The 26,750-nt window shown below is 41.3% G+C and overlaps 63 non-coding genes across 63 annotated transcripts; all 63 read right to left on the bottom strand.

Annotated features, from left to right (window-relative positions):
- Positions 1-26: 26 nt before the first annotated feature.
- On the bottom strand, positions 27-99 carry TRNAV-AAC (transfer RNA valine (anticodon AAC)). Its single transcript has one exon. It is a non-coding gene; the product is annotated as a tRNA-Val (tRNA).
- Positions 100-811: 712 nt separating this feature from the next.
- TRNAV-CAC (transfer RNA valine (anticodon CAC)) lies at positions 812-884 on the bottom strand. The gene has a single exon. It is a non-coding gene; the product is annotated as a tRNA-Val (tRNA).
- Positions 885-970: 86 nt separating this feature from the next.
- TRNAV-AAC (transfer RNA valine (anticodon AAC)) lies at positions 971-1,043 on the bottom strand. Its single transcript has one exon. It is a non-coding gene; the product is annotated as a tRNA-Val (tRNA).
- Positions 1,044-1,267: 224 nt separating this feature from the next.
- On the bottom strand, positions 1,268-1,340 carry TRNAV-UAC (transfer RNA valine (anticodon UAC)). Its single transcript has one exon. It is a non-coding gene; the product is annotated as a tRNA-Val (tRNA).
- Positions 1,341-1,755: 415 nt separating this feature from the next.
- On the bottom strand, positions 1,756-1,828 carry TRNAV-CAC (transfer RNA valine (anticodon CAC)). The gene has a single exon. It is a non-coding gene; the product is annotated as a tRNA-Val (tRNA).
- Positions 1,829-1,914: 86 nt separating this feature from the next.
- Positions 1,915-1,987, bottom strand: TRNAV-AAC (transfer RNA valine (anticodon AAC)). The gene has a single exon. It is a non-coding gene; the product is annotated as a tRNA-Val (tRNA).
- A 224-nt stretch (positions 1,988-2,211) lies between these two features.
- On the bottom strand, positions 2,212-2,284 carry TRNAV-UAC (transfer RNA valine (anticodon UAC)). Its single transcript has one exon. It is a non-coding gene; the product is annotated as a tRNA-Val (tRNA).
- A 415-nt stretch (positions 2,285-2,699) lies between these two features.
- TRNAV-CAC (transfer RNA valine (anticodon CAC)) lies at positions 2,700-2,772 on the bottom strand. The gene has a single exon. It is a non-coding gene; the product is annotated as a tRNA-Val (tRNA).
- Positions 2,773-2,858: 86 nt separating this feature from the next.
- Positions 2,859-2,931, bottom strand: TRNAV-AAC (transfer RNA valine (anticodon AAC)). The gene has a single exon. It is a non-coding gene; the product is annotated as a tRNA-Val (tRNA).
- Positions 2,932-3,155: 224 nt separating this feature from the next.
- Positions 3,156-3,228, bottom strand: TRNAV-UAC (transfer RNA valine (anticodon UAC)). Its single transcript has one exon. It is a non-coding gene; the product is annotated as a tRNA-Val (tRNA).
- A 415-nt stretch (positions 3,229-3,643) lies between these two features.
- Positions 3,644-3,716, bottom strand: TRNAV-CAC (transfer RNA valine (anticodon CAC)). Its single transcript has one exon. It is a non-coding gene; the product is annotated as a tRNA-Val (tRNA).
- Positions 3,717-4,099: 383 nt separating this feature from the next.
- Positions 4,100-4,172, bottom strand: TRNAV-UAC (transfer RNA valine (anticodon UAC)). The gene has a single exon. It is a non-coding gene; the product is annotated as a tRNA-Val (tRNA).
- A 415-nt stretch (positions 4,173-4,587) lies between these two features.
- TRNAV-CAC (transfer RNA valine (anticodon CAC)) lies at positions 4,588-4,660 on the bottom strand. Its single transcript has one exon. It is a non-coding gene; the product is annotated as a tRNA-Val (tRNA).
- An 86-nt stretch (positions 4,661-4,746) lies between these two features.
- TRNAV-AAC (transfer RNA valine (anticodon AAC)) lies at positions 4,747-4,819 on the bottom strand. The gene has a single exon. It is a non-coding gene; the product is annotated as a tRNA-Val (tRNA).
- A 224-nt stretch (positions 4,820-5,043) lies between these two features.
- On the bottom strand, positions 5,044-5,116 carry TRNAI-UAU (transfer RNA isoleucine (anticodon UAU)). Its single transcript has one exon. It is a non-coding gene; the product is annotated as a tRNA-Ile (tRNA).
- Positions 5,117-5,531: 415 nt separating this feature from the next.
- On the bottom strand, positions 5,532-5,604 carry TRNAV-CAC (transfer RNA valine (anticodon CAC)). Its single transcript has one exon. It is a non-coding gene; the product is annotated as a tRNA-Val (tRNA).
- Positions 5,605-5,690: 86 nt separating this feature from the next.
- Positions 5,691-5,763, bottom strand: TRNAV-AAC (transfer RNA valine (anticodon AAC)). Its single transcript has one exon. It is a non-coding gene; the product is annotated as a tRNA-Val (tRNA).
- A 224-nt stretch (positions 5,764-5,987) lies between these two features.
- TRNAV-UAC (transfer RNA valine (anticodon UAC)) lies at positions 5,988-6,060 on the bottom strand. Its single transcript has one exon. It is a non-coding gene; the product is annotated as a tRNA-Val (tRNA).
- Positions 6,061-6,634: 574 nt separating this feature from the next.
- TRNAV-AAC (transfer RNA valine (anticodon AAC)) lies at positions 6,635-6,707 on the bottom strand. Its single transcript has one exon. It is a non-coding gene; the product is annotated as a tRNA-Val (tRNA).
- Positions 6,708-6,931: 224 nt separating this feature from the next.
- On the bottom strand, positions 6,932-7,004 carry TRNAV-UAC (transfer RNA valine (anticodon UAC)). Its single transcript has one exon. It is a non-coding gene; the product is annotated as a tRNA-Val (tRNA).
- A 414-nt stretch (positions 7,005-7,418) lies between these two features.
- Positions 7,419-7,491, bottom strand: TRNAV-CAC (transfer RNA valine (anticodon CAC)). Its single transcript has one exon. It is a non-coding gene; the product is annotated as a tRNA-Val (tRNA).
- Positions 7,492-7,577: 86 nt separating this feature from the next.
- On the bottom strand, positions 7,578-7,650 carry TRNAV-AAC (transfer RNA valine (anticodon AAC)). Its single transcript has one exon. It is a non-coding gene; the product is annotated as a tRNA-Val (tRNA).
- Positions 7,651-7,874: 224 nt separating this feature from the next.
- TRNAV-UAC (transfer RNA valine (anticodon UAC)) lies at positions 7,875-7,947 on the bottom strand. Its single transcript has one exon. It is a non-coding gene; the product is annotated as a tRNA-Val (tRNA).
- Positions 7,948-8,362: 415 nt separating this feature from the next.
- On the bottom strand, positions 8,363-8,435 carry TRNAV-CAC (transfer RNA valine (anticodon CAC)). The gene has a single exon. It is a non-coding gene; the product is annotated as a tRNA-Val (tRNA).
- An 86-nt stretch (positions 8,436-8,521) lies between these two features.
- On the bottom strand, positions 8,522-8,594 carry TRNAV-AAC (transfer RNA valine (anticodon AAC)). The gene has a single exon. It is a non-coding gene; the product is annotated as a tRNA-Val (tRNA).
- A 224-nt stretch (positions 8,595-8,818) lies between these two features.
- TRNAV-UAC (transfer RNA valine (anticodon UAC)) lies at positions 8,819-8,891 on the bottom strand. Its single transcript has one exon. It is a non-coding gene; the product is annotated as a tRNA-Val (tRNA).
- A 416-nt stretch (positions 8,892-9,307) lies between these two features.
- On the bottom strand, positions 9,308-9,380 carry TRNAV-CAC (transfer RNA valine (anticodon CAC)). The gene has a single exon. It is a non-coding gene; the product is annotated as a tRNA-Val (tRNA).
- An 86-nt stretch (positions 9,381-9,466) lies between these two features.
- On the bottom strand, positions 9,467-9,538 carry TRNAV-AAC (transfer RNA valine (anticodon AAC)). The gene has a single exon. It is a non-coding gene; the product is annotated as a tRNA-Val (tRNA).
- A 224-nt stretch (positions 9,539-9,762) lies between these two features.
- On the bottom strand, positions 9,763-9,835 carry TRNAV-UAC (transfer RNA valine (anticodon UAC)). The gene has a single exon. It is a non-coding gene; the product is annotated as a tRNA-Val (tRNA).
- A 415-nt stretch (positions 9,836-10,250) lies between these two features.
- Positions 10,251-10,323, bottom strand: TRNAV-CAC (transfer RNA valine (anticodon CAC)). The gene has a single exon. It is a non-coding gene; the product is annotated as a tRNA-Val (tRNA).
- Positions 10,324-10,706: 383 nt separating this feature from the next.
- Positions 10,707-10,779, bottom strand: TRNAV-UAC (transfer RNA valine (anticodon UAC)). Its single transcript has one exon. It is a non-coding gene; the product is annotated as a tRNA-Val (tRNA).
- A 415-nt stretch (positions 10,780-11,194) lies between these two features.
- Positions 11,195-11,267, bottom strand: TRNAV-CAC (transfer RNA valine (anticodon CAC)). The gene has a single exon. It is a non-coding gene; the product is annotated as a tRNA-Val (tRNA).
- An 86-nt stretch (positions 11,268-11,353) lies between these two features.
- Positions 11,354-11,425, bottom strand: TRNAV-AAC (transfer RNA valine (anticodon AAC)). The gene has a single exon. It is a non-coding gene; the product is annotated as a tRNA-Val (tRNA).
- Positions 11,426-11,649: 224 nt separating this feature from the next.
- On the bottom strand, positions 11,650-11,722 carry TRNAV-UAC (transfer RNA valine (anticodon UAC)). The gene has a single exon. It is a non-coding gene; the product is annotated as a tRNA-Val (tRNA).
- Positions 11,723-12,137: 415 nt separating this feature from the next.
- On the bottom strand, positions 12,138-12,210 carry TRNAV-CAC (transfer RNA valine (anticodon CAC)). The gene has a single exon. It is a non-coding gene; the product is annotated as a tRNA-Val (tRNA).
- An 86-nt stretch (positions 12,211-12,296) lies between these two features.
- On the bottom strand, positions 12,297-12,369 carry TRNAV-AAC (transfer RNA valine (anticodon AAC)). Its single transcript has one exon. It is a non-coding gene; the product is annotated as a tRNA-Val (tRNA).
- A 712-nt stretch (positions 12,370-13,081) lies between these two features.
- TRNAV-CAC (transfer RNA valine (anticodon CAC)) lies at positions 13,082-13,154 on the bottom strand. The gene has a single exon. It is a non-coding gene; the product is annotated as a tRNA-Val (tRNA).
- An 86-nt stretch (positions 13,155-13,240) lies between these two features.
- Positions 13,241-13,313, bottom strand: TRNAV-AAC (transfer RNA valine (anticodon AAC)). The gene has a single exon. It is a non-coding gene; the product is annotated as a tRNA-Val (tRNA).
- A 224-nt stretch (positions 13,314-13,537) lies between these two features.
- On the bottom strand, positions 13,538-13,610 carry TRNAV-UAC (transfer RNA valine (anticodon UAC)). Its single transcript has one exon. It is a non-coding gene; the product is annotated as a tRNA-Val (tRNA).
- A 415-nt stretch (positions 13,611-14,025) lies between these two features.
- Positions 14,026-14,098, bottom strand: TRNAV-CAC (transfer RNA valine (anticodon CAC)). The gene has a single exon. It is a non-coding gene; the product is annotated as a tRNA-Val (tRNA).
- Positions 14,099-14,184: 86 nt separating this feature from the next.
- TRNAV-AAC (transfer RNA valine (anticodon AAC)) lies at positions 14,185-14,257 on the bottom strand. The gene has a single exon. It is a non-coding gene; the product is annotated as a tRNA-Val (tRNA).
- A 224-nt stretch (positions 14,258-14,481) lies between these two features.
- TRNAV-UAC (transfer RNA valine (anticodon UAC)) lies at positions 14,482-14,554 on the bottom strand. Its single transcript has one exon. It is a non-coding gene; the product is annotated as a tRNA-Val (tRNA).
- Positions 14,555-14,969: 415 nt separating this feature from the next.
- Positions 14,970-15,042, bottom strand: TRNAV-CAC (transfer RNA valine (anticodon CAC)). Its single transcript has one exon. It is a non-coding gene; the product is annotated as a tRNA-Val (tRNA).
- Positions 15,043-15,128: 86 nt separating this feature from the next.
- Positions 15,129-15,201, bottom strand: TRNAV-AAC (transfer RNA valine (anticodon AAC)). Its single transcript has one exon. It is a non-coding gene; the product is annotated as a tRNA-Val (tRNA).
- Positions 15,202-15,425: 224 nt separating this feature from the next.
- Positions 15,426-15,498, bottom strand: TRNAV-UAC (transfer RNA valine (anticodon UAC)). The gene has a single exon. It is a non-coding gene; the product is annotated as a tRNA-Val (tRNA).
- Positions 15,499-15,913: 415 nt separating this feature from the next.
- TRNAV-CAC (transfer RNA valine (anticodon CAC)) lies at positions 15,914-15,986 on the bottom strand. Its single transcript has one exon. It is a non-coding gene; the product is annotated as a tRNA-Val (tRNA).
- A 383-nt stretch (positions 15,987-16,369) lies between these two features.
- TRNAV-UAC (transfer RNA valine (anticodon UAC)) lies at positions 16,370-16,442 on the bottom strand. The gene has a single exon. It is a non-coding gene; the product is annotated as a tRNA-Val (tRNA).
- Positions 16,443-16,857: 415 nt separating this feature from the next.
- TRNAV-CAC (transfer RNA valine (anticodon CAC)) lies at positions 16,858-16,930 on the bottom strand. The gene has a single exon. It is a non-coding gene; the product is annotated as a tRNA-Val (tRNA).
- Positions 16,931-17,016: 86 nt separating this feature from the next.
- Positions 17,017-17,089, bottom strand: TRNAV-AAC (transfer RNA valine (anticodon AAC)). The gene has a single exon. It is a non-coding gene; the product is annotated as a tRNA-Val (tRNA).
- A 712-nt stretch (positions 17,090-17,801) lies between these two features.
- On the bottom strand, positions 17,802-17,874 carry TRNAV-CAC (transfer RNA valine (anticodon CAC)). Its single transcript has one exon. It is a non-coding gene; the product is annotated as a tRNA-Val (tRNA).
- Positions 17,875-17,960: 86 nt separating this feature from the next.
- TRNAV-AAC (transfer RNA valine (anticodon AAC)) lies at positions 17,961-18,033 on the bottom strand. Its single transcript has one exon. It is a non-coding gene; the product is annotated as a tRNA-Val (tRNA).
- Positions 18,034-18,257: 224 nt separating this feature from the next.
- Positions 18,258-18,330, bottom strand: TRNAV-UAC (transfer RNA valine (anticodon UAC)). The gene has a single exon. It is a non-coding gene; the product is annotated as a tRNA-Val (tRNA).
- Positions 18,331-18,904: 574 nt separating this feature from the next.
- Positions 18,905-18,977, bottom strand: TRNAV-AAC (transfer RNA valine (anticodon AAC)). Its single transcript has one exon. It is a non-coding gene; the product is annotated as a tRNA-Val (tRNA).
- Positions 18,978-19,201: 224 nt separating this feature from the next.
- Positions 19,202-19,274, bottom strand: TRNAV-UAC (transfer RNA valine (anticodon UAC)). Its single transcript has one exon. It is a non-coding gene; the product is annotated as a tRNA-Val (tRNA).
- Positions 19,275-19,688: 414 nt separating this feature from the next.
- Positions 19,689-19,761, bottom strand: TRNAV-CAC (transfer RNA valine (anticodon CAC)). The gene has a single exon. It is a non-coding gene; the product is annotated as a tRNA-Val (tRNA).
- Positions 19,762-19,847: 86 nt separating this feature from the next.
- Positions 19,848-19,920, bottom strand: TRNAV-AAC (transfer RNA valine (anticodon AAC)). Its single transcript has one exon. It is a non-coding gene; the product is annotated as a tRNA-Val (tRNA).
- Positions 19,921-20,144: 224 nt separating this feature from the next.
- TRNAV-UAC (transfer RNA valine (anticodon UAC)) lies at positions 20,145-20,217 on the bottom strand. Its single transcript has one exon. It is a non-coding gene; the product is annotated as a tRNA-Val (tRNA).
- A 415-nt stretch (positions 20,218-20,632) lies between these two features.
- TRNAV-CAC (transfer RNA valine (anticodon CAC)) lies at positions 20,633-20,705 on the bottom strand. The gene has a single exon. It is a non-coding gene; the product is annotated as a tRNA-Val (tRNA).
- An 86-nt stretch (positions 20,706-20,791) lies between these two features.
- On the bottom strand, positions 20,792-20,864 carry TRNAV-AAC (transfer RNA valine (anticodon AAC)). The gene has a single exon. It is a non-coding gene; the product is annotated as a tRNA-Val (tRNA).
- A 224-nt stretch (positions 20,865-21,088) lies between these two features.
- Positions 21,089-21,161, bottom strand: TRNAV-UAC (transfer RNA valine (anticodon UAC)). The gene has a single exon. It is a non-coding gene; the product is annotated as a tRNA-Val (tRNA).
- Positions 21,162-21,576: 415 nt separating this feature from the next.
- TRNAV-CAC (transfer RNA valine (anticodon CAC)) lies at positions 21,577-21,649 on the bottom strand. Its single transcript has one exon. It is a non-coding gene; the product is annotated as a tRNA-Val (tRNA).
- Positions 21,650-21,735: 86 nt separating this feature from the next.
- TRNAV-AAC (transfer RNA valine (anticodon AAC)) lies at positions 21,736-21,808 on the bottom strand. The gene has a single exon. It is a non-coding gene; the product is annotated as a tRNA-Val (tRNA).
- An 86-nt stretch (positions 21,809-21,894) lies between these two features.
- On the bottom strand, positions 21,895-21,967 carry TRNAV-AAC (transfer RNA valine (anticodon AAC)). The gene has a single exon. It is a non-coding gene; the product is annotated as a tRNA-Val (tRNA).
- Between the last annotated feature and the right edge of the window lie 4,783 nt (positions 21,968-26,750).

Genomic DNA, 26,750 nt, shown 5'->3' with positions numbered 1-26,750 from the left:
CGCTTTGATAGCAAACAATAAAATTATGTTTCTGCCCAGTTTCGAACTGGGGACCTTTCGCGTGTTAGGCGAGCGTGATAACCGCTACACTACAGAAACTCACGGTACTGCCAAAGACATTCACACATACCTAAATGCAATTGAACAAAATCATCCACCCAAAGCCAAAAGGTTTACCTCAATGTTTAAAAACAGGACAAAGGGCATTTTTCAACCAGGGAACATGCGTTCATTTGTCAGGCCATTGTGAATCAAATGGGTGAAAATCAAGCTGCCCAAACCAACAGTATAACCTTGTGTGAGAAAAAATGCTCACAAACACATGTTTATGCCCGGTGTCAAATCGGGGACCTTTCGCGTGTAAAGCAAACGTGATAACCACTACACTACAGAAACTTCATGAAAAAGAGTGAAATGTTCACGTCAAGCAATCAAGAGCAAAAGTGGAAACAGAGTAATGGCATCATCTGAAAAGCAAAACTTGCATCTTTCAATGAGGGAACTTTTCACTTGTCAGGCTAACGTGATTCTGGTTTAAACGTAGCTGAGCTGGATTTGCATGGAAAAAAACATTTTGGACAAAGCATTCTCATGCCTTTGTCCAAAAGCCAAAAAGAAAGAGAAAAAGCACGTAGATGCCTAGTATTGCACCCTAAAACTCTCAGGTGTTACTTGAATTGTGATAACCTATCAACTGTCAAAACCACACACTGTTGTCAAAAGCAAACGCACGTAGAAATCGTAGCGGTGAAAGAAATGCTACTCAAACCAACAATATAATCTTGCATTTGGAAATAAAGAATAAATCACATGTTTCTGCCCGGTATCGGACCGGGGACCTTTCGCGTGTGAGGCGAATGTGATAACTGCTACACTACAGAAACTAGACAGAAAAAGCTTCTGTGGTCACGGCATGCAATCAAGATCAAGGACCGAAAGGCAAACGCTTTGATAGCAAACAATAAAATTATGTTTCTGCCCAGTTTCGAACTGGGGACCTTTCGCATGTTAGGCGAACGTGATAACCGCTACACTACAGAAACTCACGGTACTACCAAAGACATTCATACATACCTAAATGCAATTGAACAAAATCATCCACCCAAAGCCAACAAGTTTACCTCAATGTTTAAAAACAGGACAAAGGGCATTTTTCAACCAGGGAACATGCGTTCATTTGTCAGGCCATTGTGAATAAAATGGGTGAAAATCATGCTGCCCAAACCAACAGTATAGCCTTGTGTGAGAAAAAATGCTCACAAACACATGTTTCTGCCCGGTGTCGAACCAGGGACCTTTCGCGTGTAAAGCGAACGTGATAATCACTACACTACAGAAACTTCATGAAAAGGAGTGAAATGTTCACGTCAAGCAATCAAGAGCAAAAGTGGAAACAGAGTAATGGCATCATCTGAAAAGCAAAACTTGCATCTTTCAATGAGGGAACTTTTCACTTGTCAGGCTAACGTGATTCTGGTTTAAACGTAGCTGAGCTGGATTTGCATGGAAAAAAACATTTTGGACAAAGCATTCTCATGCCTTTGTCCAAAAGCCAAAAAGAAAGAGAAAAAGCACGTAGATGCCTAGTTTTGCACCCTAAAACTCTCAGGTGTTACTTGAATTGTGATAACCTATCAACTGTCAAAACCACACACTGTTGTCAAAAGCAAACTCACGTAGAAATCGTAGCAGGGAAAAAAATGCTGCTCAAACCAACAATATAATCTTGCATTTGGAAATAAAGAAAATATCACATGTTTCTGCCCGGTATCGAACCGGGGACTTTTCGCGTGTGAGGCGAACGTGATAACCACTACACTACAGAAACTAGACGGAAAAAGCTTCTGTGGTCACGGCATGCAATCAAGATCAAGGACCGAAAGGCAAACGCTTTGATAGCAAACAATAAAATTATGTTTCTGCCCAGTTTCGAACTGGGGACCTTTCGCATGTTAGGCGAACGTGATTACCGCTACACTACAGAAACTCACGGTACTACCAAAGACATTCACACATACCTAAATGCATTTGAACAAAATCATCCACCCAAATCCAACAGGTTTACCTCAATGTTTAAAAACAGGACAAAGGGCATTTTTCAACCAGGGAACATGCGTTCATTTGTCAGGCCATTGTGAATCAAATGGGTGAAAATCATGCTGCCCAAACCAACAGTATAGCCTTGTGTGAGAAAAAAAGGTCACAAACACATGTTTCTGCCCGGTGTCAAACCAGTGACCTTTCGCGTGTAAAGCGAACGTGATAACCACTACACTACAGAAACTTCATGAAAAGGAGTGAAATGTTCACGTCAAGCAATCAAGAGCAAAAGTGGAAACAGAGTAATGGCATCATCTGAAAAGCAAAACTTGCATCTTTCAATGACGGAACTTTTCACTTGTCAGGCTAACGTGATTCTGGTTTAAACGTAGCTGAGCTGGATTTGCATGGAAAAAAACATTTTGGACAAAGCATTCTCATGCCTTTGTCCAAAAGCCAAAAAGAAAGAGAAAAAGCACGTAGATGCCTAGTTTTGCACCCTAAAACTCTCAGGTGTTACTTGAATTGTGATAACCTATCAACTGTCAAAACCACACACTGTTGTCAAAAGCAAACTCACGTAGAAATCGTAGCGGTGAAAAAAATGCTGCTCAAACCAACAATATAATCTTGCATTTGGAAATAAAGAAAAAATCACATGTTTCTGCCCGGTATCGAACCGGGGACCTTTCGCGTGTGAGGCGAACGTGATAACAGCTACACTACAGAAACTAGACGGAAAAAGCTTCTGTGGTCACGGCATGCAATCAAGATCAAGGACCGAAAGGCAAACGCTTTGATAGCAAACAATAAAATTATGTTTCTGCCCAGTGTCAAACTGGGGACCTTTCGCGAGTTAGGCGAACGTGATAACCGCTACACTACAGAAACTCACGGTACTACCAAAGACATTCACACATACCTAAATGCATTTGAACAAAATCATCCACCCAAATCCAACAGGTTTACCTCAATGTTTAAAAACAGGACAAAGGGCATTTTTCAACCAGGGAACATGCGTTCATTTGTCAGGCCATTGTGAATCAAATGGGTGAAAATCATGCTGCCCAAACCAACAGTATAGCCTTGTGTGAGAAAAAATACTCACAAACACATGTTTCTGCCCGGTGTCGAACCAGGGACCTTTTGCGTGTAAAGCGAACGTGATAACCACTACACTACAGAAACTTCATGAAAAGGAGTGAAATGTTCACGTCAAGCAATCAAGAGCAAAAGTGGAAACAGAGTAATGGCATCATCTGAAAAGCAAAACTTGCATCTTTCAATGAGGGAACTTTTCACTTGTCAGGCTAACGTGATTCTGGTTTAAACGTAGCTGAGCTGGATTTGCATGGAAAAAAACATTTTGGACAAAGCATTCTCATGCCTTTGTCCAAAAGCCAAAAAGAAAGAGAAAAAGCACGTAGATGCCTAGTTTTGCACCCTAAAACTCTCAGGTGTTACTTGAATTGTGATAACCTATCAACTGTCAAAACCACACACTGTTGTCAAAAGCAAACTCACGTAGAAATCGTAGCGGTGAAAAAAATGCTGCTCAAACCAACAATATAATCTTGCATTTGGAAATAAAGAATATATCACATGTTTCTGCCCGGTATCGAACCGGGGACCTTTCGCGTGTGAGGCGAACGTGATAACCGCTACACTACAGAAACTAGACGGAAAAAGCTTCTGTGGTCACGGCATGCAATCAAGATCAAGGACCGAAAGGCAAACGCTTTGATAGCAAACAATAAAATTATGTTTTTGCCCAGTGTCAAACTGGGGACCTTTCGCGAGTTAGGCGAACGTGATAACCGCTACACTACAGAAACTCACGGTACTACCAAAGACATTCACACATACCTAAATGCAATTGAACAAAATCATCCACCCAAATCCAACAGATTTACCTCAATGTTTAAAAACAGGACAAAGCGCATTTTTCAACCAGGGAACATGCGTTCATTTGTCAGGCCATTGTGAATCAAATGGGTGAAAATCATGCTGCCCAAACCAACAGTATAGCCTTGTGTGAGAAAAAATGCTCACAAACACATGTTTCTGCCCGGTGTCAAATCGGGGACCTTTCGCGTGTAAAGCGAACATGATAACCACTACACTACAGAAACTTCATGAAAAAGAGTGAAATGTTCACGTCAAGCAATCAAGAGCAAAAGTGGAAACAGAGTAATGGCATCATCTGAAAAGCAAAACTTGCATCTTTCAATGAGGGAACTTTTCACTTGTCAGGCTAACGTGATTCTGGTTTAAACGTAGCTGAGCTGGATTTGCATGGAAAAAAACATTTTGGACAAAGCATTCTCATGCCTTTGTCCAAAAGCCAAAAAGAAAGAGAAAAAGCACGTAGATGCCTAGTTTTGCACCCTAAAACTCTCAGGTGTTACTTGAATTGTGATAACCTATCAACTGTCAAAACCACACACTGTTGTCAAAAGCAAACGCACGTAGAAATCGTAGCGGTGAAAGAAATGCTACTCAAACCAACAATATAATCTTGCATTTGGAAATAAAGAATAAATCACATGTTTCTGCCCGGTATCGGACCGGGGACCTTTCGCGTGTGAGGCGAATGTGATAACTGCTACACTACAGAAACTAGACGGAAAAAGCTTCTGTGGTCACGGCATGCAATCAAGATCAAGGACCGAAAGGCAAACGCTTTGATAGCAAACAATAAAATTATGTTTCTGCCCAGTGTCAAACTAGGGTCCTTTCGCGAGTTAGGCGAACGTGATAACCGCTACACTACAGAAACTCACGGTACTACCAAAGACATTCACACATACCTAAATGCAATTGAACAGAATCATCCACCCAAATCCAACAGATTTACCTCAATGTTTAAAAACAAGACAAAGGGCATTTTTCAACCAGGGAACATGCGTTCATTTGTCAGGCCATTGTGAATCAAATGGGTGAAAATCATGCTGCCCAAACCAACAGTATAGCCTTGTGTGAGAAAAAATGCTCACAAACACATGTTTCTGCCCGGTGTCGAACCAGGGACCTTTCGCATATAAAGCAAACTTGATAACCACTACACTACAGAAACTTCATGAAAAGGAGTGAAATGTTCACGTCAAGCAATCAAGAGCAAAAGTGGAAACAGAGTAATGGTATCATCTGAAAAGCAAAACTTGCATCTTTCAATGAGGGAACTTTTCACTTGTCAGGCTAACGTGATTCTGGTTTAAACGTAGCTGAGCTGGATTTGCATGGAAAAAAACATTTTGGACAAAGCATTCTCATGCCTTTGTCCAAAAGCCAAAAAGAAAGAGAAAAAGCACGTAGATGCCTAGTTTTGCACCCTAAAACTCTCAGGTGTTACTTGAATTGTGATAACCTATCAACTGTCAAAACCACACACTGTTGTCAAAAGCAAACTCACGTAGAAATCGTAGCGGTGAAAAAAATGCTGCTCAAACCAACAATATAATCTTGCATTTGGAAATAAAGAATAAATCACATGTTTCTGCCCGGTATCGAACCGGGGACCTTTCGCGTGTGAGGCGAACGTGATAACCGCTACACTACAGAAACTAGACGGGAAAAGCTTCTGTGGTCACGGCATGCAATCAAGATCAAGGACCGAAAGGCAAACGCTTTGATAGCAAACAATAAAATTATGTTTCTGCCCAGTTTCGAACTGGGGACCTTTCGCGTGTTAGGCGAACGTGATAACCGCTACACTACAGAAACTCACGGTACTACCAAAGACATTCACACATACCTAAATGCAATTGAACAAAATCATCCACCCAAAGCCAACAGGTTTACCTCAATGTTTAAAAACAGGACAAAGGGCATTTTTCAACCAGGGAACATGCGTTCATTTGTCAGGCCATTGTGAATCAAATGGGTGAAAATCATGCTGCCCAAACCAACAGTATAGCCTTGTGTGAGAAAAAATGCTCACAAACACATGTTTCTGCCCGGTGTCGAACCGGGGACCTTTCGCGTGTAAAGCGAACGTGATAACCACTACACTACAGAAACTTCATGAAAAGGAGTGAAATGTTCACGTCAAGCAATCAAGAGCAAAAGTGGAAACAGAGTAATGGCATCATCTGAAAAGCAAAACTTGCATCTTTCAATGAGGGAACTTTTCACTTGTCAGGCTAACGTGATTCTGGTTTAAACATAGCTGAGCTGGATTTGCATGGAAAAAAACATTTTGGACAAAACATTCTCATGCCTTTGTCCAAAAGCCAAAAAGAAAGAGAAAAAGCACGTAGATGCCTAGTTTTGCACCCTAAAACTCTCAGGTGTTACTTGAATTGTGATAACCTATCAACTGTCAAAAAAACACACTGTTGTCAAAAGCAAACTCACGTAGAAATCGTAGCGGTGAAAAAAATGCTGCTCAAACCAACAATATAATCTTGCATTTGGAAATAAAGAATAAATCACATGTTTCCGCCCGGTATCGAGCCGGGGACCTTTCGCGTATGAGGCGAACGTGATAACCGCTACACTACAGAAACAATACGGAAACAGCTTCTGTGGTCACGGCATGCAATCAAGATCAAGGACCGAAAGGCAAACGCTTTGATAGCAAACAATAAAATTATGTTTCTGCCCAGTTTCGAACTGGGGACCTTTCGCGTGTTAGGCGAACGTGATAATCGCTACACTACAGAAACTCACGGTACTACCAAAGACATTCACACATACCTAAATGCAATTGAACAAAATCATCCACCCAAAGCCAACAGGTTTACCTCAATGTTTAAAAACAGGACAAAGGGCATTTTTCAACCAGGGAACATGCGTTCATTTGTCAGGCCATTGTGAATCAAATGGGTGAAAATCATGCTGCCCAAACCAACAGTATAGCCTTGTGTGAGAAAAAATGCTCACAAACACATGTTTCTGCCCCGTGTCGAACCGGGGACCTTTCGCGTGTAAAGCGAACGTGATAACCACTACACTACAGAAACTTCATGAAAAGGAGTGAAATGTTCACGTCAAGCAATCAAGAGCAAAAGTGGAAACAGAGTAATGGCATCATCTGAAAAGCAAAACTTGCATCTTTCAATGAGGGAACTTTTCACTTGTCAGGCTAACGTGATTCTGGTTTAAACGTAGCTGAGCTGGATTTGCATGGAAAAAAACATTTGGACAAAGCATTCTCATGCCTTTGTCCAAAAGCCAAAAAGAAAGAGAAAAAGCACGTAGATGCCTAGTTTTGCACCCTAAAACTCTCAGGTGTTACTTGAATTGTGATAACCTATCAACTGTCAAAACCACACACTGTTGTCAAAAGCAAACTCACGTAGAAATCGTAGCGGTGAAAAAAATGCTGCTCAAACCAACAATATAATCTTGCATTTGGAAATAAAGAATAAATCACATGTTTCCGCCCGGTATCGAACCAGGGACTTTTCACGTGTGAGGCGAACGTGATAACCGCTACACTACAGAAACTAGACAGAAAAAGCTTCTGTGGTCACGGCATGCAATCAAGATCAAGGACCGAAAGGCAAACGCTTTGATAGCAAACAATAAAATTATGTTTCTGCCCAGTTTCGAACTGGGGACCTTTCGCGTGTTAGGCGAACGTGATAATCGCTACACTACAGAAACTCACGGTACTACCAAAGACATTCACACATACCTAAATGCAATTGAACAAAATCATCCACCCAAATCCAACAGATTTACCTCAATGTTTAAAAACAAGACAAAGGGCATTTTTCAACCAGGGAACATGCGTTCATTTGTCAGGCCATTGTGAATCAAATGGGTGAAAATCATGCTGCCCAAACCAACAGTATAGCCTTGTGTGAGAAAAAATGCTCACAAACACATGTTTCTGCCCGGTGTCGAAACAGGGACCTTTCGCGTGTAAAGCGAACGTGATAACCACTACACTACAGAAACTTCATGAAAAGAAGTGGAATGTTCACGTCAAGCAATCAAGAGCAAAAGTGGAAACAGAGTAATGGCATCATCTGAAAAGCAAAACTTGCATCTTTCAATGAGGGAACTTTTCACTTGTCAGGCTAACGTGATTCTGGTTTAAACGTAGCTGAGCTGGATTTGCATGGAAAAAAACATTTTGGACGAAGCATTCTCATGCCTTTGTCCAAAAGCCAAAAAGAAAGAGAAAAAGCACGTAGATGCCTAGTTTTGCACCCTAAAACTCTCAGGTGTTACTTGAATTGTGATAACCTATCAACTGTCAAAACCACACACTGTTGTCAAAAGCAAACTCATGTAGAAATCGTAGCAGGGAAAAAAATGCTGCTCAAACCAACAATATAATCTTGCATTTGGAAATAAAGAATATATCACATGTTTCTGCCCGGTATCGAACCAGGGACCTTTCGCGTGTGAGGCGAACGTGATAACCGCTACACTACAGAAACTAGACGGAAAAAGCTTCTGTGGTCACGGCATGCAATCAAGATCAAGGACCGAAAGGCAAACGCTTTGATAGCAAACAATAAAATTATGTTTCTGCCCAGTTTCGAACTGGGGACCTTTCGCATGTTAGGCGAACGTGATTACCGCTACACTACAGAAACTCACGGTACTACCAATTACATTCACACATACCTAAATGCATTTGAACAAAATCATCCACCCAAATCCAACAGGTTTACCTCAATGTTTAAAAACAGGACAAAGGGCATTTTTCAACCAGGGAACATGCGTTCATTTGTCAGGCCATTGTGAATCAAATGGGTGAAAATCATGCTGCCCAAACCAACAGTATAGCCTTGTGTGAGAAAAAAAGGTCACAAACACATGTTTCTGCCCGGTGTCGAACCAGGGACCTTTCGCGTGTAAAGCGAACGTGATAACCACTACACTACAGAAACTTCATGAAAAGGAGTGAAATGTTCACGTCAAGCAATCAAGAGCAAAAGTGGAAACAGAGTAATGGCATCATCTGAAAAGCAAAACTTGCATCTTTCAATGACGGAACTTTTCACTTGTCAGGCTAACGTGATTCTGGTTTAAACGTAGCTGAGCTGGATTTGCATGGAAAAAAAACATTTTGGACAAAGCATTCTCATGCCTTTGTCCAAAAGCCAAAAAGAAAGAGAAAATGCACGTAGATGCCTAGTTTTGCACCCTAAAACTCTCAGGTGTTACTTGAATTGTGATAACCTATCAACTGTCAAAACCACACACTGTTGTCAAAAGCAAACTCACGTAGAAATCGTAGCGGTGAAAAAAATGCTGCTCAAACCAACAATATAATCTTGCATTTGGAAATAAAGTATAAATCACACGTTTCTGCCCGGTATCGAACCGGGGACCTTTCGCGAGTGAGGCGAACGTGATAACCGCTACACTACAGAAACTAGACGGGAAAAGCTTCTGTGGTCACGGCATGCAATCAAGATCAAGGACCGAAAGGCAAACGCTTTGATAGCAAACAATAAAATTATGTTTCTGCCCAGTTTCGAACTGGGGACCTTTCGCGTGTTAGGCGAAGTGATAACCGCTACACTACAGAAACTCACGGTACTACCAAACACATTCACACATACCTAAATGCAATTGAACAAAATCATCCACCCAAAGCCAACAGGTTTACCTCAATGTTTAAAAACAGGACAAAGGGCATTTTTCAACCAGGGAACATGCGTTCATTTGTCAGGCCATTGTGAATAAAATGGGTGAAAATCATGCTGCCCAAACCAACAGTATAGCCTTGTGTGAGAAAAAATGCTCACAAACACATGTTTCTGCCCGGTGTCGAACCAGGGACCTTTCGCGTGTAAAGCGAACGTGATAATCACTACACTACAGAAACTTCATGAAAAGGAGTGAAATGTTCACGTCAAGCAATCAAGAGCAAAAGTGGAAACAGAGTAATGGCATCATCTGAAAAGCAAAACTTGCATCTTTCAATGAGGGAACTTTTCACTTGTCAGGCTAACGTGATTCTGGTTTAAACGTAGCTGAGCTGGATTTGCATGGAAAAAAACATTTTGGACAAAGCATTCTCATGCCTTTGTCCAAAAGCCAAAAAGAAAGAGAAAAAGCACGTAGATGCCTAGTTTTGCACCCTAAAACTCTCAGGTGTTACTTGAATTGTGATAACCTATCAACTGTCAAAACCACACACTGTTGTCAAAAGCAAACTCACGTAGAAATCGTAGCGGTGAAAAAAATGCTGCTCAAACCAACAATATAATCTTACATTTGGAAATAAAGAATATATCACATGTTTCTGCCCGGTATCGAACCGGGGACCTTTCGCGTGTGAGGCGAACGTGATAACCGCTACACTACAGAAACTAGAGGGAAAAAGCTTCTGTGGTCACGGCATGCAATCAAGATCAAGGACCGAAAGGCAAACGCTTTGATAGCAAACAATAAAATTATGTTTTTGCCCAGTGTCAAACTGGGGACCTTTCGCGAGTTAGGCGAACGTGATAACCGCTACACTACAGAAACTCACGGTACTACCAAAGACATTCACACATACCTAAATGCAATTGAACAAAATCATCCACCCAAATCCAACAGATTTACCTCAATGTTTAAAAACAGGACAAAGGGCATTTTTCAACCAGGGAACATGCGTTCATTTGTCAGGCCATTGTGAATCAAATGGGTGAAAATCATGCTGCCCAAACCAACAGTATAGCCTTGTGTGAGAAAAAATGCTCACAAACACATGTTTCTGCCCGGTGTCGAACCAGGGACCTTTCACATGTAAAGTGAACGTGATAACCACTACACTACAGAAACTTCATGAAAAGGAGTGAAATGTTCACGTCAAGCAATCAAGAGCAAAAGTGGAAACAGAGTAATGGCATCATCTGAAAAGCAAAACTTGCATCTTTCAATGAGGGAACTTTTCACTTGTCAGGCTAACGTGATTCTGGTTTAAACGTAGCTGAGCTGGATTTGCATGGAAAAAAACATTTTGGACAAAGCATTCTCATGCCTTTGTCCAAAAGCCAAAAAGAAAGAGAAAAAGCACGTAGATGCCTAGTTTTGCACCCTAAAACTCTCAGGTGTTACTTAAATTGTGATAACCTATCAACTGTCAAAACCACACACTGTTGTCAAAAGCAAACTCACGTAGAAATCGTAGCGGTGAAAAAAATGCTGCTCAAACCAACAATATAATCTTGCATTTGGAAATAAAGTATAAATCACACGTTTCTGCCCGGTATCGAACCGGGGACCTTTCGCGTGTGAGGCGAACGTGATAACCGCTACACTACAGAAACTAGACGGGAAAAGCTTCTGTGGTCACGGCATGCAATCAAGATCAAGGACCGAAAGGCAAACGCTTTGATAGCAAACAATAAAATTATGTTTCTGCCCAGTTTCGAACTGGGGACCTTTCGCGTGTTAGGCGAAGTGATAACCGCTACACTACAGAAACTCACGGTACTACCAAACACATTCACACATACCTAAATGCAATTGAACAAAATCATCCACCCAAAGCCAACAGGTTTACCTCAATGTTTAAAAACAGGACAAAGGGCATTTTTCAACCAGGGAACATGCGTTCATTTGTCAGGCCATTGTGAATCAAATGGGTGAAAATCATGCTGCCCAAACCAACAGTATAGCCTTGTGTGAGAAAAAATGCTCACAAACACATGTTTCTGCCCGGCGTCGAATCGGGGACCTTTCGCGTGTAAAGCAAACGTGATAACCACTACACTACAGAAACTTCATGAAAAGGAGTAAAATGTTCACGTCAAGCAATCAAGAGCAAAAGTGGAAACAGAGTAATGGCATCATCTGAAAAGCAAAACTTGCATCTTTCAATGAGGGAACTTTTCACTTGTCAGGCTAACGTGATTCTGGTTTAAACGTAGCTGAGCTGGATTTGCATGGAAAAAAACATTTTGGACAAAGCATTCTCATGCCTTTGTCCAAAAGCCAAAAAGAAAGAGAAAAAGCACGTAGATGCCTAGTTTTGCACCCTAAAACTCTCAGGTGTTACTTGAATTGTGATAACCTATCAACTGTCAAAACCACACACTGTTGTCAAAAGCAAACTCACGTAGAAATCGTAGCGGTGAAAAAAATGCTGCTCAAACCAACAATATAATCTTGCATTTGGAAATAAAGAATAAATCACATGTTTCTGCCCGGTATCGAACCGGGGACCTTTCGCGTGTGAGGCAAACGTGATAACCGCTACACTACAGAAACTAGACGGAAAAAGCTTCTGTGGTCACGGCATGCAATCAAGAACAAGGACCGAAAGGCAAACGCTTTGATAGCAAACAATAAAATTATGTTTCTGCCCAGTTTCGAACTGGGGACCTTTCGCGTGTTAGGCGAGCGTGATAACCGCTACACTACAGAAACTCACGGTACTGCCAAAGACATTCACACATACCTAAATGCAATTGAACAAAATCATCCACCCAAAGCCAAAAGGTTTACCTCAATGTTTAAAAACAGGACAAAGGGCATTTTTCAACCAGGGAACATGCGTTCATTTGTCAGGCCATTGTGAATCAAATGGGTGAAAATCAAGCTGCCCAAACCAACAGTATAACCTTGTGTGAGAAAAAATGCTCACAAACACATGTTTATGCCCGGTGTCAAATCGGGGACCTTTCGCGTGTAAAGCAAACGTGATAACCACTACACTACAGAAACTTCATGAAAAAGAGTGAAATGTTCACGTCAAGCAATCAAGAGCAAAAGTGGAAACAGAGTAATGGCATCATCTGAAAAGCAAAACTTGCATCTTTCAATGAGGGAACTTTTCACTTGTCAGGCTAACGTGATTCTGGTTTAAACGTAGCTGAGCTGGATTTGCATGGAAAAAAACATTTTGGACAAAGCATTCTCATGCCTTTGTCCAAAAGCCAAAAAGAAAGAGAAAAAGCACGTAGATGCCTAGTATTGCACCCTAAAACTCTCAGGTGTTACTTGAATTGTGATAACCTATCAACTGTCAAAACCACACACTGTTGTCAAAAGCAAACGCACGTAGAAATCGTAGCGGTGAAAGAAATGCTACTCAAACCAACAATATAATCTTGCATTTGGAAATAAAGAATAAATCACATGTTTCTGCCCGGTATCGGACCGGGGACCTTTCGCGTGTGAGGCGAATGTGATAACTGCTACACTACAGAAACTAGACAGAAAAAGCTTCTGTGGTCACGGCATGCAATCAAGATCAAGGACCGAAAGGCAAACGCTTTGATAGCAAACAATAAAATTATGTTTCTGCCCAGTTTCGAACTGGGGACCTTTCGCATGTTAGGCGAACGTGATAACCGCTACACTACAGAAACTCACGGTACTACCAAAGACATTCATACATACCTAAATGCAATTGAACAAAATCATCCACCCAAAGCCAACAAGTTTACCTCAATGTTTAAAAACAGGACAAAGGGCATTTTTCAACCAGGGAACATGCGTTCATTTGTCAGGCCATTGTGAATAAAATGGGTGAAAATCATGCTGCCCAAACCAACAGTATAGCCTTGTGTGAGAAAAAATGCTCACAAACACATGTTTCTGCCCGGTGTCGAACCAGGGACCTTTCGCGTGTAAAGCGAACGTGATAATCACTACACTACAGAAACTTCATGAAAAGGAGTGAAATGTTCACGTCAAGCAATCAAGAGCAAAAGTGGAAACAGAGTAATGGCATCATCTGAAAAGCAAAACTTGCATCTTTCAATGAGGGAACTTTTCACTTGTCAGGCTAACGTGATTCTGGTTTAAACGTAGCTGAGCTGGATTTGCATGGAAAAAAACATTTTGGACAAAGCATTCTCATGCCTTTGTCCAAAAGCCAAAAAGAAAGAGAAAAAGCACGTAGATGCCTAGTTTTGCACCCTAAAACTCTCAGGTGTTACTTGAATTGTGATAACCTATCAACTGTCAAAACCACACACTGTTGTCAAAAGCAAACTCACGTAGAAATCGTAGCAGGGAAAAAAATGCTGCTCAAACCAACAATATAATCTTGCATTTGGAAATAAAGAAAATATCACATGTTTCTGCCCGGTATCGAACCGGGGACTTTTCGCGTGTGAGGCGAACGTGATAACCACTACACTACAGAAACTAGACGGAAAAAGCTTCTGTGGTCACGGCATGCAATCAAGATCAAGGACCGAAAGGCAAACGCTTTGATAGCAAACAATAAAATTATGTTTCTGCCCAGTTTCGAACTGGGGACCTTTCGCATGTTAGGCGAACGTGATTACCGCTACACTACAGAAACTCACGGTACTACCAAAGACATTCACACATACCTAAATGCATTTGAACAAAATCATCCACCCAAATCCAACAGGTTTACCTCAATGTTTAAAAACAGGACAAAGGGCATTTTTCAACCAGGGAACATGCGTTCATTTGTCAGGCCATTGTGAATCAAATGGGTGAAAATCATGCTGCCCAAACCAACAGTATAGCCTTGTGTGAGAAAAAAAGGTCACAAACACATGTTTCTGCCCGGTGTCAAACCAGTGACCTTTCGCGTGTAAAGCGAACGTGATAACCACTACACTACAGAAACTTCATGAAAAGGAGTGAAATGTTCACGTCAAGCAATCAAGAGCAAAAGTGGAAACAGAGTAATGGCATCATCTGAAAAGCAAAACTTGCATCTTTCAATGACGGAACTTTTCACTTGTCAGGCTAACGTGATTCTGGTTTAAACGTAGCTGAGCTGGATTTGCATGGAAAAAAACATTTTGGACAAAGCATTCTCATGCCTTTGTCCAAAAGCCAAAAAGAAAGAGAAAAAGCACGTAGATGCCTAGTTTTGCACCCTAAAACTCTCAGGTGTTACTTGAATTGTGATAACCTATCAACTGTCAAAACCACACACTGTTGTCAAAAGCAAACTCACGTAGAAATCGTAGCGGTGAAAAAAATGCTGCTCAAACCAACAATATAATCTTGCATTTGGAAATAAAGAAAAAATCACATGTTTCTGCCCGGTATCGAACCGGGGACCTTTCGCGTGTGAGGCGAACGTGATAACAGCTACACTACAGAAACTAGACGGAAAAAGCTTCTGTGGTCACGGCATGCAATCAAGATCAAGGACCGAAAGGCAAACGCTTTGATAGCAAACAATAAAATTATGTTTCTGCCCAGTGTCAAACTGGGGACCTTTCGCGAGTTAGGCGAACGTGATAACCGCTACACTACAGAAACTCACGGTACTACCAAAGACATTCACACATACCTAAATGCATTTGAACAAAATCATCCACCCAAATCCAACAGGTTTACCTCAATGTTTAAAAACAGGACAAAGGGCATTTTTCAACCAGGGAACATGCGTTCATTTGTCAGGCCATTGTGAATCAAATGGGTGAAAATCATGCTGCCCAAACCAACAGTATAGCCTTGTGTGAGAAAAAATACTCACAAACACATGTTTCTGCCCGGTGTCGAACCAGGGACCTTTTGCGTGTAAAGCGAACGTGATAACCACTACACTACAGAAACTTCATGAAAAGGAGTGAAATGTTCACGTCAAGCAATCAAGAGCAAAAGTGGAAACAGAGTAATGGCATCATCTGAAAAGCAAAACTTGCATCTTTCAATGAGGGAACTTTTCACTTGTCAGGCTAACGTGATTCTGGTTTAAACGTAGCTGAGCTGGATTTGCATGGAAAAAAACATTTTGGACAAAGCATTCTCATGCCTTTGTCCAAAAGCCAAAAAGAAAGAGAAAAAGCACGTAGATGCCTAGTTTTGCACCCTAAAACTCTCAGGTGTTACTTGAATTGTGATAACCTATCAACTGTCAAAACCACACACTGTTGTCAAAAGCAAACTCACGTAGAAATCGTAGCGGTGAAAAAAATGCTGCTCAAACCAACAATATAATCTTGCATTTGGAAATAAAGAATATATCACATGTTTCTGCCCGGTATCGAACCGGGGACCTTTCGCGTGTGAGGCGAACGTGATAACCGCTACACTACAGAAACTAGACGGAAAAAGCTTCTGTGGTCACGGCATGCAATCAAGATCAAGGACCGAAAGGCAAACGCTTTGATAGCAAACAATAAAATTATGTTTTTGCCCAGTGTCAAACTGGGGACCTTTCGCGAGTTAGGCGAACGTGATAACCGCTACACTACAGAAACTCACGGTACTACCAAAGACATTCACACATACCTAAATGCAATTGAACAAAATCATCCACCCAAATCCAACAGATTTACCTCAATGTTTAAAAACAGGACAAAGCGCATTTTTCAACCAGGGAACATGCGTTCATTTGTCAGGCCATTGTGAATCAAATGGGTGAAAATCATGCTGCCCAAACCAACAGTATAGCCTTGTGTGAGAAAAAATGCTCACAAACACATGTTTCTGCCCGGTGTCAAATCGGGGACCTTTCGCGTGTAAAGCGAACATGATAACCACTACACTACAGAAACTTCATGAAAAAGAGTGAAATGTTCACGTCAAGCAATCAAGAGCAAAAGTGGAAACAGAGTAATGGCATCATCTGAAAAGCAAAACTTGCATCTTTCAATGAGGGAACTTTTCACTTGTCAGGCTAACGTGATTCTGGTTTAAACGTAGCTGAGCTGGATTTGCATGGAAAAAAACATTTTGGACAAAGCATTCTCATGCCTTTGTCCAAAAGCCAAAAAGAAAGAGAAAAAGCACGTAGATGCCTAGTTTTGCACCCTAAAACTCTCAGGTGTTACTTGAATTGTGATAACCTATCAACTGTCAAAACCACACACTGTTGTCAAAAGCAAACGCACGTAGAAATCGTAGCGGTGAAAGAAATGCTACTCAAACCAACAATATAATCTTGCATTTGGAAATAAAGAATAAATCACATGTTTCTGCCCGGTATCGGACCGGGGACCTTTCGCGTGTGAGGCGAATGTGATAACTGCTACACTACAGAAACTAGACGGAAAAAGCTTCTGTGGTCACGGCATGCAATCAAGATCAAGGACCGAAAGGCAAACGCTTTGATAGCAAACAATAAAATTATGTTTCTGCCCAGTGTCAAACTAGGGTCCTTTCGCGAGTTAGGCGAACGTGATAACCGCTACACTACAGAAACTCACGGTACTACCAAAGACATTCACACATACCTAAATGCAATTGAACAGAATCATCCACCCAAATCCAACAGATTTACCTCAATGTTTAAAAACAAGACAAAGGGCATTTTTCAACCAGGGAACATGCGTTCATTTGTCAGGCCATTGTGAATCAAATGGGTGAAAATCATGCTGCCCAAACCAACAGTATAGCCTTGTGTGAGAAAAAATGCTCACAAACACATGTTTCTGCCCGGTGTCGAACCAGGGACCTTTCGCATATAAAGCAAACTTGATAACCACTACACTACAGACACTTCATGAAAAGGAGTGAAATGTTCACGTCAAGCAATCAAGAGCAAAAGTGGAAACAGAGTAATGGTATCATCTGAAAAGCAAAACTTGCATCTTTCAATGAGGGAACTTTTCACTTGTCAGGCTAACGTGATTCTGGTTTAAACGTAGCTGAGCTGGATTTGCATGGAAAAAAACATTTTGGACAAAGCATTCTCATGCCTTTGTCCAAAAGCCAAAAAGAAAGAGAAAAAGCACGTAGATGCCTAGTTTTGCACCCTAAAACTCTCAGGTGTTACTTGAATTGTGATAACCTATCAACTGTCAAAACCACACACTGTTGTCAAAAGCAAACTCACGTAGAAATCGTAGCGGTGAAAAAAATGCTGCTCAAACCAACAATATAATCTTGCATTTGGAAATAAAGAATAAATCACATGTTTCTGCCCGGTATCGAACCGGGGACCTTTCGCGTGTGAGGCGAACGTGATAACCGCTACACTACAGAAACTAGACGGGAAAAGCTTCTGTGGTCACGGCATGCAATCAAGATCAAGGACCGAAAGGCAAACGCTTTGATAGCAAACAATAAAATTATGTTTCTGCCCAGTTTCGAACTGGGGACCTTTCGCGTGTTAGGCGAACGTGATAACCGCTACACTACAGAAACTCACGGTACTACCAAAGACATTCACACATACCTAAATGCAATTGAACAAAATCATCCACCCAAAGCCAACAGGTTTACCTCAATGTTTAAAAACAGGACAAAGGGCATTTTTCAACCAGGGAACATGCGTTCATTTGTCAGGCCATTGTGAATCAAATGGGTGAAAATCATGCTGCCCAAACCAACAGTATAGCCTTGTGTGAGAAAAAATGCTCACAAACACATGTTTCTGCCCGGTGTCGAACCGGGGACCTTTCGCGTGTAAAGCGAACGTGATAACCACTACACTACAGAAACTTCATGAAAAGGAGTGAAATGTTCACGTCAAGCAATCAAGAGCAAAAGTGGAAACAGAGTAATGGCATCATCTGAAAAGCAAAACTTGCATCTTTCAATGAGGGAACTTTTCACTTGTCAGGCTAACGTGATTCTGGTTTAAACATAGCTGAGCTGGATTTGCATGGAAAAAAACATTTTGGACAAAACATTCTCATGCCTTTGTCCAAAAGCCAAAAAGAAAGAGAAAAAGCACGTAGATGCCTAGTTTTGCACCCTAAAACTCTCAGGTGTTACTTGAATTGTGATAACCTATCAACTGTCAAAAAAACACACTGTTGTCAAAAGCAAACTCACGTAGAAATCGTAGCGGTGAAAAAAATGCTGCTCAAACCAACAATATAATCTTGCATTTGGAAATAAAGAATAAATCACATGTTTCCGCCCGGTATCGAGCCGGGGACCTTTCGCGTATGAGGCGAACGTGATAACCGCTACACTACAGAAACAATACGGAAACAGCTTCTGTGGTCACGGCATGCAATCAAGATCAAGGACCGAAAGGCAAACGCTTTGATAGCAAACAATAAAATTATGTTTCTGCCCAGTTTCGAACTGGGGACCTTTCGCGTGTTAGGCGAACGTGATAATCGCTACACTACAGAAACTCACGGTACTACCAAAGACATTCACACATACCTAAATGCAATTGAACAAAATCATCCACCCAAAGCCAACAGGTTTACCTCAATGTTTAAAAACAGGACAAAGGGCATTTTTCAACCAGGGAACATGCGTTCATTTGTCAGGCCATTGTGAATCAAATGGGTGAAAATCATGCTGCCCAAACCAACAGTATAGCCTTGTGTGAGAAAAAATGCTCACAAACACATGTTTCTGCCCCGTGTCGAACCGGGGACCTTTCGCGTGTAAAGCGAACGTGATAACCACTACACTACAGAAACTTCATGAAAAGGAGTGAAATGTTCACGTCAAGCAATCAAGAGCAAAAGTGGAAACAGAGTAATGGCATCATCTGAAAAGCAAAACTTGCATCTTTCAATGAGGGAACTTTTCACTTGTCAGGCTAACGTGATTCTGGTTTAAACGTAGCTGAGCTGGATTTGCATGGAAAAAAACATTTGGACAAAGCATTCTCATGCCTTTGTCCAAAAGCCAAAAAGAAAGAGAAAAAGCACGTAGATGCCTAGTTTTGCACCCTAAAACTCTCAGGTGTTACTTGAATTGTGATAACCTATCAACTGTCAAAACCACACACTGTTGTCAAAAGCAAACTCACGTAGAAATCGTAGCGGTGAAAAAAATGCTGCTCAAACCAACAATATAATCTTGCATTTGGAAATAAAGAATAAATCACATGTTTCCGCCCGGTATCGAACCAGGGACTTTTCACGTGTGAGGCGAACGTGATAACCGCTACACTACAGAAACTAGACAGAAAAAGCTTCTGTGGTCACGGCATGCAATCAAGATCAAGGACCGAAAGGCAAACGCTTTGATAGCAAACAATAAAATTATGTTTCTGCCCAGTTTCGAACTGGGGACCTTTCGCGTGTTAGGCGAACGTGATAATCGCTACACTACAGAAACTCACGGTACTACCAAAGACATTCACACATACCTAAATGCAATTGAACAAAATCATCCACCCAAATCCAACAGATTTACCTCAATGTTTAAAAACAAGACAAAGGGCATTTTTCAACCAGGGAACATGCGTTCATTTGTCAGGCCATTGTGAATCAAATGGGTGAAAATCATGCTGCCCAAACCAACAGTATAGCCTTGTGTAAGAAAAAATGCTCACAAACACATGTTTCTGCCCAGTGTCGAACCAGGGACCTTTCGCATGTAAAGCAAACGTGATAACCACTACACTACAGAAACTTCATGAAAAAGAGTGAAATGTTCACGTCAAGCAATCAAGAGCAAAAGTGGAAACAGAGTAATGGCATCATCTGAAAAGCAAAACTTGCATCTTTCAATGAGGGAACTTTTCACTTGTCAGGCTAACGTGATTCTGGTTTAAACGTAGCTGAGCTGGATTTGCATGGAAAAAAACATTTTGGACAAAGCATTCTCATGCCTTTGTCCAAAAGCCAAAAAGAAAGAGAAAAAGCACGTAGATGCCTAGTTTTGCACCCTAAAACTCTCAGGTGTTACTTGAATTGTGATAACCTATCAACTGTCAAAACCACACACTGTTGTCAAAAGCAAACTCACGTAGAAATCGTAGCGGTGAAAAAAATGCTGCTCAAACCAACAATATAATCTTGCATTTGGAAATAAAGAATAAATCACATGTTTCTGCCCGGTATCGAACCGGGGACCTTTCGCGTGTGAGGCGAACGTGATAACCGCTACACTACAGAAACTAGACGGGAAAAGTTTCTGTGGTCACGGCATGCAATCAAGATCAAGGACCGAAAGGCAAACGCTTTGATAGCAAACAATAAAATTATGTTTCTGCCCAGTTTCGAACTGGGGACCTTTCGCGTGTTAGGCGAACGTGATAACCGCTACACTACAGAAACTCACGGTACTACCAAAGACATTCACACATACCTAAATGCAATTGAACAAAATCATCCACCCAAAGCCAACAGGTTTACCTCAATGTTTAAAAACAGGACAAAGGGCATTTTTCAACCAGGGAACATGCGTTCATTTGTCAGGCCATTGTGAATCAAATGGGTGAAAATCATGCTGCCCAAACCAACAGTATAGCCTTGTGTGAGAAAAAATGCTCACAAACACATGTTTCTGCCCGGTGTCGAACCGGGGACCTTTCGCGTGTAAAGCGAACGTGATAACCACTACACTACAGAAACTTCATGAAAAGCAGTGAAATGTTCACGTCAAGCAATCAAGAGCAAAAGTGGAAACAGAGTAATGGCATCATCTGAAAAGCAAAACTTGCATCTTTCAATGAGGGAACTTTTCACTTGTCAGGCTAACGTGATTCTGGTTTAAACATAGCTGAGCTGGATTTGCATGGAAAAAAACATTTTGGACAAAGCATTCTCATGCCTTTGTCCAAAAGCCAAAAAGAAAGAGAAAAAGCACGTAGATGCCTAGTTTTGCACCCTAAAACTCTCAGGTGTTACTTGAATTGTGATAACCTATCAACTGTCAAAACCACACAGTGTTGTCAAAAGCAAACTCACGTAGAAATCGTAGCGGTGAAAAAAATGCTGCTCAAACCAACAATATAATCTTGCATTTGGAAATAAAGAATAAATCACATGTTTCCGCCCGGTATCGAACCGGGGACCTTTCGCGTGTGAGGCGAACGTGATAACCGCTACACTACAGAAACAATACGGAAAAAGTTTCTGTGGTCACAGCATGCAATCAAGATCAAGGACCGAAAGGTAAACGCTTTGATAGCAAACAATAAAATTATGTTTCTGCCCAGTTTCGAACTGGGGACCTTTCGCGTGTTAGGCGAACATGATAACCGCTACACTACAGAAACTAGACGGAAACAGCTTCTGTGGTCACGGCATGCAATCAAGATCAAGGACCGAAAGGCAAACGCTTTGATAGCAAACAATAAAATTATGTTTCTGCCCAGTTTCGAACTGGGGACCTTTCGCGTGTTAGGCGAACGTGATAACCGCTACACTACAGAAACTCACGGTACTACCAAAGACATTCACACATACCTAAATGCAATTGAACAAAATCATCCACCCAAAGCCAACAGGTTTACCTCAATGTTTAAAAACAGGACAAAGGGCATTTTTCAACCAGGGAACATGCGTTCATTTGTCAGGCCATCGTGAATCAAATGGGTGAAAATCATGCTGCCCAAACCAACAATATAGCCTTGTGTGAGAAAAAACGGTCACAAACGCATGTTTTTTGTTTTTTTGGGGTTTTTTTCGCTCTTTTTTCTTTGTCACCACATACCCTATTTTTTTAATAAAGTTTTTTTATTGATTATATATGGCCTCCTTGTCGGATTTTCCATTATAGGTTGTGCCCAAACCCACTGTACAGCCTTGTGTGAGAAAAAAAGTTCACAAACACATGTTTCTGCCCAGTGTTGAACCGGGGACCTTTCGCATGCAAAGCAAATTACAACTATTGTTAAGTGAATGTGCGTGCCACTACCCATTTGTTGACTGATCATCTCTGTATTCAACATGCTCGGTGAGTATTTCCTGGTTGCTCGGGTGGGAGCTCGGGTCTACACTCTGCTTGTTTGGTGCTCTTTCGAGAGCCAATGAATATGCAAGGATTGCTTGCCAAACACTGTAATGTTGTAGCCATGTTGGTTGTGGCATTACAGTGATTGGCTGGCTGCATAGGTCTATTTAAGAGCCGGTGACTCTAAGCTCGTCAAAGTCTACCCAGGAAACAGGCAGAGTAGGGAGAGCTGCTACTGACTCAGGGAGAGATTTGCTTGTTTATAGTTAGTAAAAGTATTCCACAGCATATCTATATATCCATCCGAACTAACAGTCCTTCTGAGGATTAATCCAGCTGCATATATTTAGTGGTGATAGCAAGAGTTAAGCAGGCAGGCAGGGTTATTCCTGGTTATTTGCTTAAAAAACAAGGCAGGCAGGGTATGTGGCAGACTGCAGTGCATACAGCACAAGAGGGTCCATTGAATGTTCTGACTGATCCTACTGTTACAGATATCCGTAGGCATAGCCCCAGATATCAGGGACCAGGGCTAATTTTTTTTTTTATCTTAATCCTGATTATTTGCTTAAAAAGCAATCCAGAGTACACCATTTTTCTGCTCCATTTTCTTGTTGGCACTGCAGAATACAGCCAGATCTTTTCCATATTACAGCGATAAAAATCCAGAAATTTGTAGTGAATGTGGAAAATATTGGCCTCCATTTACAGTTTGTTGCATTGTGTCAGTGAAGCTATTCATATGTGGTCGCTGTGAAGAATGGCACTAGTGAACTAGGAGTGTTTAAACTAGGGATTGGGGGGGAGGGTATTCATTTTATAGGTGGGGAAAATAGTGCAGATAGTGACCTGGGCACAAATAAAGAAATTGGGGGTGGGGTTAGAACAGTCAATAAAGTAAGAAGGAATAGAGGTACAGAGAGATACATAAAATGCATGTACACTAATGCAGAAGCCCCCCAACAAAATGGAAGAATTAGAATTAATTTTGTTGGAAAATAATTATGACATGGTGGGGATATGTGAGATGTGGCTGGACGAGAGCCAGGACTGGGCAGGTAATTTACAGGGCTATAGTCTGTTCAGAAATGACCGTACAAACAAGCGAGGGGGGGGTGTGTGTTTATATGTAAAATCATCCTTAAAACCTGTCTTGCGGGAGGATATATGTGAATCTAATGAAAATGTAGAGTCCGTGGGTGGGGATAAGGGGAGGGGGAAAAAATAATAAATTACTGATAGGGGTTTGTTATAAGTCTCCAAAAATAATGGAAGTAGCGGAGAATATCCTCGTAAAGCAAATAGATGAAGCAGCGACTCAAGGAGAAGTCATTATTATGGGAGACTTCAACTACCCTGAAATACATTGGGGAACAGAAACTGTAGTTCAAGCAAAGGTAATAGGTTTTTGACAACTATGAGAGACAATTACCTTTCATTACCTTAATGTAAGGTAATGCACTTAGGGCAGAGGAAATAAAATGTATAATTATATGCTTAATTGTAAAACACTGGGCTAAACTGTCACTGAAAAAGACCCGGGTGTATTGGTGGACGACAAGCTCACGTTTAGTGGCCAGTGTCAGGCAGCTGCTGCAAAGGCAAATAAAATAATGAGATGCATTAAAAGAGGCATAGATGCTCATGAGGAGAACATAATTTTACCTCTATACAAGTCATTAGTGCGACCACACTTAGAATACTGTGTACAGTTCTGGTCTCTGGTGTATAAGAAAGACATAGCTGAACTAGAGCGGGTGCAGAGAAGAGCGACCAAGGTTATTAGAGGACTGGGGGGTCTGCTATACCAAGACTGGTTATTACACTTGGGGTTATTTAGTTTGGAAAAACTAAGGCTTAGGGGTGATCTTATAACTATTGTAAGGCAGCACTAGTCATCATAATGGGGGATACTCGCTGCACTGGGTAAATCAAAGCACACCAGCAATGTCCTTCCGGTATTTCACAACGCTCAGCAGTTTATTACTTCATAAACCGTATATGACCGGGTCCAGCTCAGTGGCACGCCGACACACATATATACAATATTCATGAGCCAAGCGACACACAGGCCCACTTGCTCCAGGTACAGCCTTCAGCAAGGTAATCATATAGCAATGTCCATAGCAATGTCCATATAATGTAGGGTATTACCTTTGCCGGGTTTAGCTGTCTCAGTCCATTACTCCGCCACCACTGTGGCTCTGCGGCTTCCCAGGTAGGGGTCTCCAGCCGTCGTTCCCTCAAATGCCACTGACATCCGCACAGGATCCAGGCTCTGCCTTTCAGGCACTAGGCTTCACTCGGCCTCACTAGGCCTCACACGGTCGGTGTCCCACACACACGGGAACAGGCCTTACGACTCTGTCACAGAACACACCGAACACACCTGTCTCCCATCAAGCAGGGTTTATATATCCATCCCGTGCACACACACACACATACTGACAGAACCTTGCTGATGTCACAGTCATGTGATCAGACAGACATTCTGTGAGTGCAGGACCTGTGCTATGTCACAGTCATGTGACCAGTCACCTGAGGGGGAAGGTACATGGTCAGGTAAAACACATCCTGGACCATTACCGTAATGCTAGCAAGTCGCTGCATTACACTATGTACAAGTATATGAGGGGACAGTACAAAGACCTTTCTACTGATCTTTTTACTGTGAGGCCAGAGACGGGGACAAGGGGGCATCTTGTACGTCTGCAGGAAAGAAGGTTTAATCATAATCACAGACGCAGATTCTTTACTGTAAGAGCAGTGATGTGGAGCTCTCTGCCGCATGATGTTGTAATGAGTGATTCACTATTAAAATTTAAGTAGGGCCTGGACGCCTTTCTGAAAAAGTATAATATTACAGGTTATAAATACTAGATTCCTTGTAGGGCGTTGATCCAGGGAACTAGTCTGATTGTCGTATGGAGTCGGGAAGGATTTTTTTTCCCCAATGTGGAGCTTAGTATTTGCCACATGCGTTTTTTTTGCCTTCCTCTGGATCAACATGTTAGGCTATGGGTTGAACTAGATAGACTTAGTCTTCCTTCCACCTTAAAAACTATGTTACAATGTTACAGGCCCACTATTTAAAACCGTGGATGTCTGTCAGATGTATCACATATAAATGCGGTACAAATCCAGCCATTTGCAGTGAACGTGGAAAATATTGTCCTCCATTTACAGATTGTAGCAGTGTGTCAGTGTACACCATTTTATTGCTCCATTTACTTGTTCACTTGTTTGCTTGTCCATTTGCAGATTACAGACAGATTTTTTTACTTTTAGTCACATTACTGTATTGTGGAAGCAGAGGAGCTTTTTTCAATGATCAGTCGCACGTGATCCATATGACTGCCGTAATAATACAGATATTTTGTGGAGCGTGCCAAATATTCCCCTCCATTTAAAGTCAGCCACTTGTGTTTTGTTTTGTTGAAACAATTGACACTTAGTCACTGACAAATACCATACTATTAGGCGACTGTCTGAAACCGTGGCCATCAGAAGTTATTCCATATGACTGCCCTAATAATCCATCAATTTTTGTGAGTGTGTCAAATATTACACTCCATTTAAAGTATTGCAGTTGTGGGTTCAAACCTATTCACAGTTGGCAGCTGACAAATAGCATATCTGTGAACAATGTTGTCAGAGTATTACGCCACTTTTACGGACTGACAAAAAAAAACATACAAAAAACAAGCTAAAATGGACAAAATGTTAAGAAACATTCTTTCCAGGGTAATGACTTGTACATAAGGCCAAAGAAATTTAAAAAAAAGTTATGGACTGTGGAAGACATTGATGCGACCAGAATGAACACTCATCTGTAGCTGGTGATGATACCACCTAGCAGCACCTGTCCTTATTGTAAATGCATCTAACAGCGTTATCAATAGGGAATAGAATAGATTTAAAACATTTTTGGGCAGCACCAGCAGCACACAGTATAAGGCAATAATACCTGGCTGGATCAATGTAGTACGCTATCCATAGTGCGATACCTCACCCATAAAAGAATTTCAGATAAGACAGTTAATATTCTAGAATATAGAATATATTTGAATTGTCCTTCCAATTATTAAGGAGCAGGTCTCCTATATTGTTATTGCATATGCAGCAATTTCAAGGGCTGCCAAAAATTAGGACGAACTCTAATACACATTTGAAGAGATATAAAAATAAATAAAAACACAGTAGGATCTTTCTTTAGTATAAAAACCAGACTCGCCAATGTAACCTCAATGTATTCACATTGTTCA

This window comes from Phyllobates terribilis, unplaced genomic scaffold (assembly GCF_046119375.1).
Source record: "Phyllobates terribilis strain yellow unplaced genomic scaffold, ASM4611937v1 Scaffold_3__8_contigs__length_932513732, whole genome shotgun sequence".
Classification (NCBI taxonomy): Eukaryota; Metazoa; Chordata; class Amphibia; order Anura; family Dendrobatidae; genus Phyllobates; species Phyllobates terribilis.
Note: the sequence above shows the minus strand (reverse complement) of the source record. Positions and strands in the feature narration are given on the sequence as shown.